At 38.0% G+C, this 12,721-nt stretch overlaps 1 pseudogene; it reads right to left on the reverse strand.

Moving 5' to 3' along the window:
- Nucleotides 1–218: 218 nt before the first annotated feature.
- LOC112616330 lies at nucleotides 219–3,000 on the reverse strand (annotated as a pseudogene).
- Between the last annotated feature and the right edge of the window lie 9,721 nt (nucleotides 3,001–12,721).

Here is a 12,721-nt window from a genome sequence, read left to right on the forward strand (position 1 = left end):
CCTTTAAATGAGCACAGTAAAGCCATGATATTTTATTGGTAACCTGCTTAGAATTGTAAAAATTATTTTATTTGGCCCAGCCATACTGCCTAGGACAAAAGTTGCATACAATTCTAATCTCATCTAGATGTGTTCTTATAAATGGCATATAAAAAAAATCTTCAACATCCTACATATGATCCACTCAGTGTGAAGCATATCAGAGCTGGACATGACATTTATGTCCTTGATGGGCCTGGATTATCCAGGTCCTTTACCTTGTCTTTCCTAACCAGCCAATGTTCTGTGATATATGCTTTCTCCAGGACATAAAACTCAAAGTAAGCCTTTATTCCCAATCTCAGCATTTCTAACATGGTCAAAGCCTGATGAATGGTTGACTTTTGTGTAGACCTGTCCAGAGTGGTAGTAACACATCTTGTACATGAGGCAGTTGAGCAGTGCTGGCGAACCCTTATGGCCCACACAGAATTCCCCAACTGGAGTACAATAGTCATTCTCTTTGATATATTTTCTTGTGTTTGTGCTACCTCCAATCTGGACCACCCAAAGAAACTCATTGATATCATCATAGCAATACTCAGTGAAGTCTCCAACAATGACCTCATGCTTTCTCATGATCTCATAGGGTTTTCGAAACTCTGTGGATACCATTGCCTGAACTACTCAAGAAATATTGGTATTATTTCATGTGTTATTGTCCACAAAAATTGTCCAGTTCACCTTAGCTATAATCTGGTAGCTATGATCCCAACATAATATGACCTTTGCATCCTCTGGAGTATTGTGAAAAAGCCAATAATATGCTTCTCAGTAGTCATCAGAAATAATGCTACTGTCATATCCACCCCAGGCATAGAGGGTGAAGGAAGAAGAGAAGGCCTTACTGTTCACCCAGGATTGAGTAAAAAGTATAGGGGATGAGAAAGAAAGCCAAAACGGACTAAGGCCATTTTGGCATTAATATCATCCCACTTGCTGCTTCATTCTAAATCAGGTAGGTAGAATCCTGTTGCTTTTCTTGTCTGGATGACTTATGTCCAGTTTCTTCCCATATGTGGACAACATTTGGGAGACTCCAGTGCTGGAAAGAATGTACACAACAGGCGCCAATACTAGCATTAGACGCACCATTACAGCTTAAAAGTGCACACTGGTCACACCATACTTGATGTTAAACCTCTGAGCATCAAACAAGTTGCTAAAGCAGGAATAGAGGCCAATTAGAAACATAAGGACAAGGAAATGCAAGTTAAAATAGTATGAGGATCAAGTCATGGCTGATGCTCAGACACAGAAGCGATGATGGGGATGTTGGTCTTAGCATAAGGATACAGCAGTGAGTAGAAATGCCATGTCCAAGGAGGGATTTTTTTCTGTTAGCATGAAGAGAGCTCCCATAGTGAGAAGGATAAGGCCTACCAGAGAGAGGACACTCTGGAAAAGAACTTCAATTTGCTGTGGATTCAACTTGCACAGGTAATCCAGAAAGGCATGGATATGGCCGAGACCAAAAACCCCAATGGTTTCCATGCACTCTGATGAAAAGACAGGCTGGAAAGCCACAGAACAGGTCTGCATAGAAAGAATAGTGCCCAGGCAGTAAACAGTACAGCAGGCCATGTAGATCCAGTGGGAGAAACAGCCTGTGAGCATCAGCACCGGTAGATGGAGAGGGATCAAGTTGATCAGGAACACAACATCTCCCCATGAAGAGTCCATGTAGAAATAAGCAAGGGCACACTTAGCCCCCAATAGATACAACCAGTCTTTACTGCCTTGATCCACATATTGTAGGTGAGTAGGATGCAAAAGATGGCAATCCCTTCCTTATCATATGAGCCAGTCACAGATTGGAAGATATATGTGGGAACCATAGCAAACACAGCAGCAAAAGGAAGCCCAGTGCCTACATCCTTGAGCTCTTTCGTAAGGTGGCAATGACAACAATGATGAAGGAGGAGACACACAGACATTCTGAATGTCCATGGTGATTTGGAAAAATTGGAGTATGTGGTAGATTGCAGCAGGGGTGATAATTAAGCCTGGGTAAATTGTTCCTCCAATGATTCATCCCAATGACGACTAGGCTCTCCAATCACATAAGCTATAGAATTTATAAAACTCTTCCTTAGCCAGAAACCTGGTAGTCTGATAACTAAAGTGTGGATTAACCTTATAGATAACACTTTAAAATCTCAGGACAGCAAAGAGACAGCTGGGGAAAGAACATAGTGGCCACTGACATAATGAGAAGCTTCAGAAGTGTGTTCTGCCTTCTCATAGGACAACCACAAAAATCCATCCAGCCTTAGTCATCTTGACATCAATGGGTGGCAACAGACAACACTCAGCTGGCCAGAATTCCTAAGCAATCCCCTAGGCTCCCTCAGCGATCTATTCAGCGGTGCGCCCAACCCTGGCAACCTGATTATTTTTAATATTCATATTTTATATATGTAACTTGTTTAATACTTTCTTGTTCATTTCTGAATGTTATGCTTTAATCTCTTTGAGTATACCAACCAAATTTATTATAAAATATTTGTCAAATTATTTCATACAATTAACATCATCGAGAGGCAATCCTGTTCTGTATTTAGTTGGTTATATTTTTACTTTTAAAAGTTAATTTATTTTTTAATTGACAAAATGTTTGTATATTTATCCTGCACAACATGTTGTTTTGAAATATGTATGCATTGTAAAACAGCTACATTGAGCTAATTAACATACATTTTCTCACATACTTATTTTTCATGGCAAGAACACTTAAAATGTTGATTGTATTTCTTAGCTTTAGATTTCTTCATGCATTTTAGAATTGTGGATCACAGGCTTATTTGAGGGGAACATATTTTTTGCTTTGCATTGCTTTATTTTTCTTTAATTCCCTTGTCTCCCTCCTCCCTGACAAGAAGTTATGAGGCTATTTTATAATCAAGGTTTGTGCCTCCTCCCTGGTAGGGATATGAAGGATTTACAAGACTGGTGACTGAGCCTCAGGCAGCCCTGTCCTGAGGCTATGCCAGTATCCTCAGGTTTATGTTGCCTGGAAACCCCACAAAAATTGTAGCCTCAGGCACCAGTTGTCAGTATATTTTCACCCTACTTTTATTAATCATAAGCTCCTGGATTTAAGCAGTGAAGCCAACTTTATTTCTCCATTTTACACAGATCTGTAGTCCTTCCCACCAGCTAGGAGATGAAGTTGTAGCTTCTATTGCCTGCTTTGGAATATAGTACTTCAGCTCCATTAACCACTTCAGCCTTCTATTTTTGTCTCTGGTCTATGAAAATGTTTATCTTGTCAAGTCTCTTTGATTATTTATTTTTATAGTGTATCCATCTTTGCCAAATTTGTAGAGCAGAAGGGGTTACATCAAAGAAGAAACAGAGCATGCCATTTTTACTGGTGTCTCTGGGTTCATTTTAACTCATATTAGTGATTTGTCAGTGTAATTCGTAAAGGAAATCCAACCACTTTGAAGTAAAAATTACTATGGAGTATCCAGTAGTTTAAAAATATAGATGATAATCGATTACTAAAATTCTTTCTGCTCTGTTTCAAGAGGTGCTTAGCATTTAAAGAGTTATCTAAAACTGCAATTCAATCAACTAGTTAAGGATATTGGAATGGTTCCTCCTCATCAGCTATCACTGATAAGAGCCTCAGTGTCTACATTTTAGTGGTGGTTATGTAATTTTTATACCCTTTTCTGCAAGAGTGAAAAAATTTACACTGAATATCAGGTTGTTGAATCTTTATATCTTTGCTCGTACATTAACATGTACCTGAGTGAAGGTCCGAAGTACTCTGTTTTTAAGCCCGAAAATGTCATGTTTTATTGAGCTTTAAGCTGAAGGTCTTATTTTAAAAAATTATACCTACAAGGAAACAATCATTTCCTCTTATAAGAAGAACTACATTCACCTAAATTGAGACATAGATTGTATATTTTACCATATGATACCATATTATATGGTTTTACCATGTTTGCCATATTATAGAGTCTGCATAGACAGATTACCATCTTTATTCAAGTGAACTAAGAATATATGTATCTATTAATTCACTCTACTGGACCTCAGCTGAGAAATATCCTTAGTATGCTTCAAGTCCTTGACCACAGGTGGGGAATCCTCTGTATCCAGACATCCAGCAGGGTCCCTCTCCCTTTATGTTTCAATCTGCTAAGATTCCAAAGTTATGAATTTTACTTGGCTTGCCTCTTAATTATTTTACTCCATGATCTGGTTAAAGACTTTGAGCCCTGTTCTGGAACAATTCTTCTTTCTTGTTCTGCACAGATCAGATCTTCCTCCGGTGTTCAAGCCATATTTACTTTCTGTACACTGACTCAGCAGTAGATACCACTGTAGATACCGCTTTCTTATGGCTCTTGCTTACCTCTCTTATCTTTATCAATTATTGGCCTCTTCTTTTTCCCTCCATCATGCCAGCACTGAATGAAGGCCATAAAACCTTGGATGGGAATTTGAGGTATTATAGTTTACTTGGAAGTTGACCAAAGGAAGCACCATTAGGGGAGTGAGAAATTGAAATGAAAAAGAGGATAAAGCCAGAAAAGGGTGTGTTATTACAAGATTAGTGCTATGGGCAACTGGGGCTCACTTCTACTGGAGACCTCTGGAATCCGGAATAATACATGCCTCAGAATTATCCCCTTCCTTTTCCAGGGGAATGTTGGATCCAGTATTTATCCTCTAATTCCCATTTGTCATTTCAAAAGGCTGCTCCCTAAGAGCACTAACCTTCTTAGGGCATTAACTTACACATGGGTGAAAGAAAGCCTTCAGGCAGAAATTTGCCATAGACAAGGTTGTCAGGTATTAGACAGTGAATGTTAAGAAATTATGGAGGAGGTACTAGTAGTAACTGATGAAACTCTCGATTAACTGGACTCATCCTCAATATCCATGTTTATTCTCCCACATGACCCCATGGTTACTTGAATAAGGGACATGGAATCGACCTAGAAAAAAAAAACATTAGATTCTCTTTCTAGGCATTTCTCATTGGAACTGAAGAAGCTATTTGGTCTCGCCTACTCAGGTAAGTTTGGGGGCTGAGAGGTAGCACTGTATGCAGCAAGAAAAGCATCAACAATTTCTGACTTCAGATAGAGAAATAAGGCAAATATACATCGAGAGACAAATTGGAGATGTTTGTTTACTAATGACATTCCGATGGCTTGTTCGTATTCTGGGGATGTCTGTCTGTATTGCCTATCCTTGGGTTTCATGGATTATACCTGGGTTTTATAAGTTTATCCTTCACTCTTAAATTTCAAGCATAAATTCTATACTCTGAATGAACTTAGCAAATGGATTTCCTTTTAGACTCATGTAAAGAGGATGCACAAGAATACTGGTATATGGATTAAAAAACATAGAAGGTTGACGGTCTCCACATGTTACCAAAGTCAGACCAAGTTGGGGTGAGGAAGATGAAGTATATAGCCAGATAGATAGAGAAAAAAAAATACTATGAGGCACCTTACATATCTGAGTCAAGTACATTTTCATTTTAACATTTTTTTATTATGGTGAAATATACATAGCATAAAATGTACCCTTTAACCATTTTTAAGTGTACAGTTCAGTGGCATTAAGTACATTCGAATTGCTGTGCAACCATCACTAGTGTCAATCTCCAAAACTCTTTTTATCTTTCCAAGCTGAAACTCTGTACCCCGTAAACAATAATTCCCTCTTTCTCCATTCCACAGCCCCAGGCAAACACCATATTATTTTCTGTCTCGATGATTTTGACTAGTCTAGGTACTCACACTATTAACTCACACGTGTGAAAGAAAGCCCATAGGCAGTAAGTGGAAGCATACAGTGTTTGTCGTTTTGTGATTGGCTTATTTCACTTAGCATAATATCTTCAAGGTTCTTTCATGTTGTAGTATGTGATGGGATTAAATTTCTTTTTATGCTGAGTAATATTCCACTGTATGTATATGCCACATTTTGTGTATGCATTCATCCATCGATGAGCACTTAAGTTCCTTCCCCCTTTTGGCTATTATAAATAATGCCACTATGAACATGGCTATACAAATATATTTTCGAGTCTTTGATTTCCATTTCTTGGATATATATCCTGAAGTGAATTAATGGGTCATATGGTAACTCTATTTTTAATTTTTTGAAATTGCCATACTCTTTTCCACCGCACCTGCACCATTTTACATTAGCACCGGTGATGTATTAGGGCTCCAATTTCTGCATATTCTTTCCAACTGAGTCAAATAGCTTTTAATAAAGATTTATAGTATCCTCATCCAAGAGAGGTTTAGAATTACACATTCTTATTTTTCTGGTCACAGGTGTTGTTGCTAAGAACTGCTCCCTAGTAGAATTAACTTTCTTAGGGCATTAACTCACACATGTGTGAAAGAAAGCCCCTAGGAAGAAATTTGAAGTAGTTATACTTAAAAACATGTTTTTAATATTCTTTCTTAAATTAAACATTCAAATTTACATGCAGTTGTAAAAATAAAAAACTGACATCTCATATACCCTTTGCCCAGTTACCCCAATAGTAATATCTTGCTAGTGCTAGTATAATAGCACAAAAAGATATTGACATGGATATATATACTCAAAATACACAACAGTGCCATTACCAGGCTCCTTTAAAGTTGTCCTTTTGTACCCAAGCTCCTTCCCATGCCATCCCAATCCCCTCTTTTACCCCTGGCAACCACTTGTATGTTCTCCGTTTCTATAATTTTGTCATTTCAAAAATATTACATAAGTGGGATCATCCAGTATGTTCCATTTAGGGATTGGATTTTTTCATTCAGCACAATTCTCTGGAGATTTAACCAGGTTGTTATACCTAAATAATATGTTCCTTTATATCACAGAGTAGTATTCCATAGCATGAATCTTTGTAATATTCACATGGCTAACGTGATATGTTTAGCCATTTAACTATTAAAAGATATCTACATTGTTCACACTTTTTGGCTAAAGTAAATTTGCTATGAACTTTCATGTATAGATTTTTGTGTGAACACACACTTTATTTATTAGGGATGAATACCCAAGAGTACAATTGCTGAGTCATATGGCAGTTGCATGTTTAGTTATAGTGAAAACTGACATATTGTTTTCAGAGTGGTTTTGCTGCTTCCCATTACCACCAATAATGTATGTAAAATCCAGTTTCTCCACATCCTCAAAAGCATTTGGTCTGTTCATGTCCTTTGTCCACATTTAATGGGTTTGTTTGTTGTTTTCTTGTAAATTTGTTTCAGTTCCGTGTAGATTCTGGATATTAGACCTTTGTCAGGAGGATAGATTGCAAAAATTTTCTCCAATTATGTAGGTTGCCTCCTCACTCTGATGATAGTTACTTTTGCTGTGCAGAAGCTCCATGGTTTAATTACATGCCGTTTGCAATTTTGGCTTTTGTCGCAATAGATTTTGACTTTCTTGTGATGAAATCTTTGCCCATGCCTATGTCCTGAATGGTACTTCTAGATTTTCTTCTAGGGTTTTTATAGTTTTGGGTTTTACATTTAAGTCTTTAATCCATCTTGAGTTAATTTTTATATAAGGTATAAGGAAAGGGTCCAGTTTCTATTTTCTGCACACGGCTAGCCAGTTTTCCCAGCACCATTTATTAAATAGAGAATCTTTTCCTCATTGCTTGTTTTTGTCAGGTTTGTCAAAGATCAGATGGTTGTAGATGTTGGTCTTATTTCTGAGGTCTTTATTCTGTTCCATTGGTCTGCGTGTCTGTTTTCATTTTGGTTTTTTGTTGGTTACTGTACCCCTGTCGTATAGTTTGAAGTCTGGTAGTGTGATGCCTCCAGCTTTATTCTTTTTTGCTTAGGGTTGTCTTTCTATACCGGCCCTTTTTTGGTTCCATATTAATTTTAAAGTAGTTTTTTTCTAATTCTGGGAAGGATATCAATGGTAGTTTAATGGGAATAGCATTGAATCTCTAAATTACTTTGGGCAGTATGGCCATTTTCACGATATCGATTCTTCTTATTCATGAGCACAGGATGTTTTTCCATTTGTTTATGTCCTCTCATTTCCTTGAGAAGTGGTTTGAAATACTCCTTGAAGAGGTCCTTCACTTCCTTTGTTAACTGTTTTCCTAGGGATTTTATTATCTTTGTAGCAATTGTGAATGGGAGCTAAGTCATGATTTGGCTCTCTGCTTTTCAATTGTTTGTGTATAGGAATACTTGTGATTTTTGCACATTGATTTTGAATCCTGAGACTTGGCTGAAGTTGCTTAACAGCTTAAGGAGATTTTGGGCTGAGATGATGGGTTTTTCTAGATGATAGACTGGATCAGGAAAATGAGGTACATACACACCATGGAATACTATGCAGCCATAAAAAGGAACAAGATGATGTCCTTTGCAGGGACATGGATGGAGCTTAGCTCTGCAAACTAACACAGGAACAGAAAACCAAACACCACATGTTTTCACTTATAAGTGGGAGCTGAATAAAGAGAACACTTGGACACAGGGAGGGGAACAACACACACTGCAACCTGTCAGGGGGCAGGGGGACAGAAAGCATCAGGATAAATAGTTAATGCACACAGGACTTAATACCTATGTGATGGATTGATAGGTACAGCAAATCACCATGGCACATGTTTACCTATATAACAAACCTGTACATCCTGCATATGTACCCTGGAACTTAAAATTAAATTGAATTTTTAAAAAATTTGGTCTTTTCAATATTTTTAACCTTACCCATCCTGATACATGTATAGTAATACTTCATTGTGATTTATTTATTTACTTATTTATTTATTTTACTATACGTTAAGTTCTAGGGTACATGTGTACAACATGAAGGTTTGTTACATATGTATACCTGTGCCATGTTGGTGTGCTGCACCCATTAACTCATCATTTACATTAGGTATATCTCCTAATGCTATCCCTTCCCCCTACCCCCACCCCATGACAGGCCCTAGTGTGTGATGTTCCCCTTCCTGTGTCCAAGTGTTCCCATGGTTCTATTCCCACCTATGAGTGAGAACATGCAGTGTTTGGTTTTTTGTCCTTTCTATAGTTTGCTAAGAATGATAGTTTCCAGCTTCATCCATGTCCCTACAAAGGACATGAACTCATCCTTTTTTATGGCTGCATAGTATTCCATGGTGTATATGGGCCACATTTTCTTAATCCAGTCTATCATTGAGGGACATTTGGGTTGGATCCAAGTATTTGCTATTGTGAATAAACATACATGTGCATGTGTCTTTATAGAAGCCTGATTTATAATCCTTTGTGTATATACCCAGTAATGGGATGGCTGAGTCAAATGGTATTTCTAGTTCTAGATCCTTGAGGAATCGCCACACTGTCTTTCACAATGGCTGAACTAGTTTACAGTTCCACCAACAGTGTAAAAGTGTTCCTATTTCTCCACATCCTCTCCAGCACCTGTTGTTTCCTGACTTTTTAATGATTGCCATTCTCACTGGTGTGAGATGGTATCTCATTGTGGTTTTGATTTGCATTTCTCTGATGGCTAGTGATGATGAGCTGCTTTGTTTACCTACTCAAGTCTCAGCAATGGTGGGCACCCCTCCCCCAGCCTTGCTACTGCCTTGCAGTTCGAACTCAGACTGCTGTGCTATCAATGAGCAAGGCTCCGTGGGCATGGGACCCTCTGAACCAGGTGCGGGATATAATCTCCTCGTGTGCCATTTGCTAAGACCATCACAAAAGCGCAGTATCAGGGTCGGAGTGACCAGATTTTCCAGGTGCCATCTATCACTGCTTCTCTTGGCTAGGAAAGGGAATTCCCTGACCCCTAGCCTCACCCTGCTTTGGATGTCGCTCGGTGGGTTGCACCCACTGTCCTGCCCCCACTGTCTGACAAGCCCCAGTGAGATGAATCCGGTACCTCAGTTGGAAATGCAGAAATCACCTGTCTTCTGCATCGCTCACACTGGGAGCTATAGACTGGAGCTGTTCGTATTCGGTCATCTTGGAACCACGCCCCACCTCATTGTGATTTAAATTGCATTTCCAAAATGGCTGATAATGTTGAATATATTTTAATAGGTTAATTGCTCTCTACAATTCCTCTTCCATGAAATGTATATTTATGTTTATGTCTCATTTTGTAATCAGATTGCTTTGTCATTATTGGGTACTGCTGAGTCTTAAAAAATTCTAATACATTGTAGATAATATGTGTTTGTCAGATAGACATAGAGTTTAGTTTGCAAGTGTTTTCTTTTTTATTTAACTTTTATTTTAAGTTCAGGAGTACATGTGCAGGTTTCCTATATAGGTGAAGTTGTGTCATGGGGTGTTGTTGCACAGATTATTTTATCACCCAGATATTAAGCCTAGCACCCATTAGTTATTATTCCACATCCTCTCCCTCCTCCCACACTCCACCCTTTGATAGGCCCCAGTGTGTCTTGGTCACCTCTGTGTGTACATGTGTTCTCATCATTTAGCTCCCACTTATAAGTGAGAACATTCAGCATTTGTTTTTCTGTTTCTGCATTAGTTTGCTAAGGATAATGGCCTCCAACTCCCAGGAATGGGATTGCTGGGTCGAATGGTATCTCTGTCTTTAGATCTTTGAAGAATCACCTCACTGTCTTCCAAAATGGTTGAACTAATTTACACTCACATCAGCAGTGTATAAACATTTCTTTTTCTCTGCAACCTCAGCAGCATCTGATATTTTTTGACTTTTTAATAATAGCCATTCTGACTGGTGCACAATGATATCTCATTGTGGTTTGGATTTGCATTTCTCTAATGATAAGTGATGTTGAGCTTTTCATATGATTGTTCGCCCCACGGCTGTTTTCTTTTCAGAAGCATCTGTTCCTGTCTTTTGCCCACTTTTTAATGGGGTTGGGTTTTTGTTTGTTTGTTTGTTTGTTTTGTAAATTTGCTAAGGTTCCTTGTAGATTCTGGATATTATACCTTTGTCAGATAAATCGATTGCAAAAATTTTCTCCCACTCTGTAGGTTATTGGTTTACTCTGTTGAGAGTTTCTTTTGCTGTACAGAAGATCTTAGTGTAATTAGATCTCATTTGTCAATTTTTGCTTTTGTTGCAACTGCTTTTGCTGTCTTTGTCGTGAAATCTTTGCCTGTGCCTATGTCCTGAATGGTATTGCCTAGGTTGTCTTCTAAGGTTTTTATAGTTTTGAGTTTTACATTTAAGCCTTTAATTCATCCAGATTTGATTTTTGTATATGTTGAAAGGAAGGGGTCCAGTTTTAATCTTCTGCATATGGCTAGCCAGTTTTCCCAGCACCATTTATTGAATAGGGAATCCTTTCCTCATTGCTTGTTTTTGTCAGGTTTGTCGAAGATCAGATAGTTGTAGGTTTGTGGTCTTACATCTTTACACTTTATGTAACATGTCACATCACTATAGCTACTTTTAAAATTTTTTGTTTTCAATTTTCATTAGTTTGACCTTGCTGTATGTTAGTTGTGGATTTTTGTGTTTCTTTTTTTCTATAGTTGTATATCTTTTGCCAAATTTTGGAATTTTTCATTTATTATTTTTATAATTACATTTTCAGCCCTTTTTTCTCTGCTATTTTCAGAACTTTGATGGCATTAATACTAGGTATTTTGATATGAATTAAAAGTTTCCTAAGTCTGCTTGTAATTCTACTTTCTCACTCTTACTCAGTTTTGATAGTTTATTGTTCCATCTTTCAGTTCATTTATTTATTTTTTCTTATATTGCCTGTTTCTTTGCTAGGACTTTCTATCTTTGCTGATAGTTTTTATTTTTGTTTGGGTCAAACATATTCATAATGTTTGTTGAAGCTTTTATTTTATCATTTTTTGAAGGCAGCTGCTTTAAAATACTTGTCAGATCACTCTAACACCTCTGCGATCCTGGTGTTGGGATCTATTGGTCAACTTTTTTCATTCAGATTAAGGCTTTTTGGTTTGGGGTATGAAGAATAATTTTCTTTTTATTTGAAACCTGGACATTTTAGATATCATGTTATAAGTCTCTGTGTCTTATTTAAACTTTCTCTTTTAGGTGGTTTCATATTATAGCAGTCCAACAGGGAAAGGGAGACACCACATTTTTATAGCCAGGTGGAAGAAGAAGTCCAGGTTCTTTACTTGGCCTCTTTTGATATTCAACGTAGATGTGCCTCTCGTTGTTGCTGGGTAAGGTAGAAGTTTGAGCTCTCCACTTGGCTTTACGTGACACTTTTTTGTTGGGAGGCATAAGTATTTGGTTATTGCTACTCACATGACCTTCAGTGACACCACAGAGGGTGTCATCACAGTTAAGAGATGATGAAAATCCTGTTTCTTCACTATTCTTCCTTTGAATACACCCTAATTAAGAGGGCAGGAGTGTCTTATAACTGCAGGGTATAAGTGGATATCCTGCCCTCCATGTTGTCTTCTTTGTCACTGTGAGTGGGGCAGAGCCTTATTACCACCGAACAGGAATGAATGTGAAATCCCTGCTCCCTACTTGTGCTTCTCTGACACCACCTCAGTGAGGGGTTGTGGCATTTCATTACAGTCTGACAAGTGTGAGTGGGAATGTCAAAGTCTCAGCCTCCATTTGTTCTTTATTGGTGAAGGTGAAGGGGAGGGCTCCCTCAATGACGTTTTACAGTGTTTGGTTGGAATATAGCAGTCATTGTCTAAGTGTTCTGCCTGCTATGCTGACCTTTTCT

This window comes from Theropithecus gelada, chromosome X (assembly GCF_003255815.1).
Source record: "Theropithecus gelada isolate Dixy chromosome X, Tgel_1.0, whole genome shotgun sequence".
Lineage (NCBI taxonomy): Eukaryota > Metazoa > Chordata > Mammalia > Primates > Cercopithecidae > Theropithecus > Theropithecus gelada.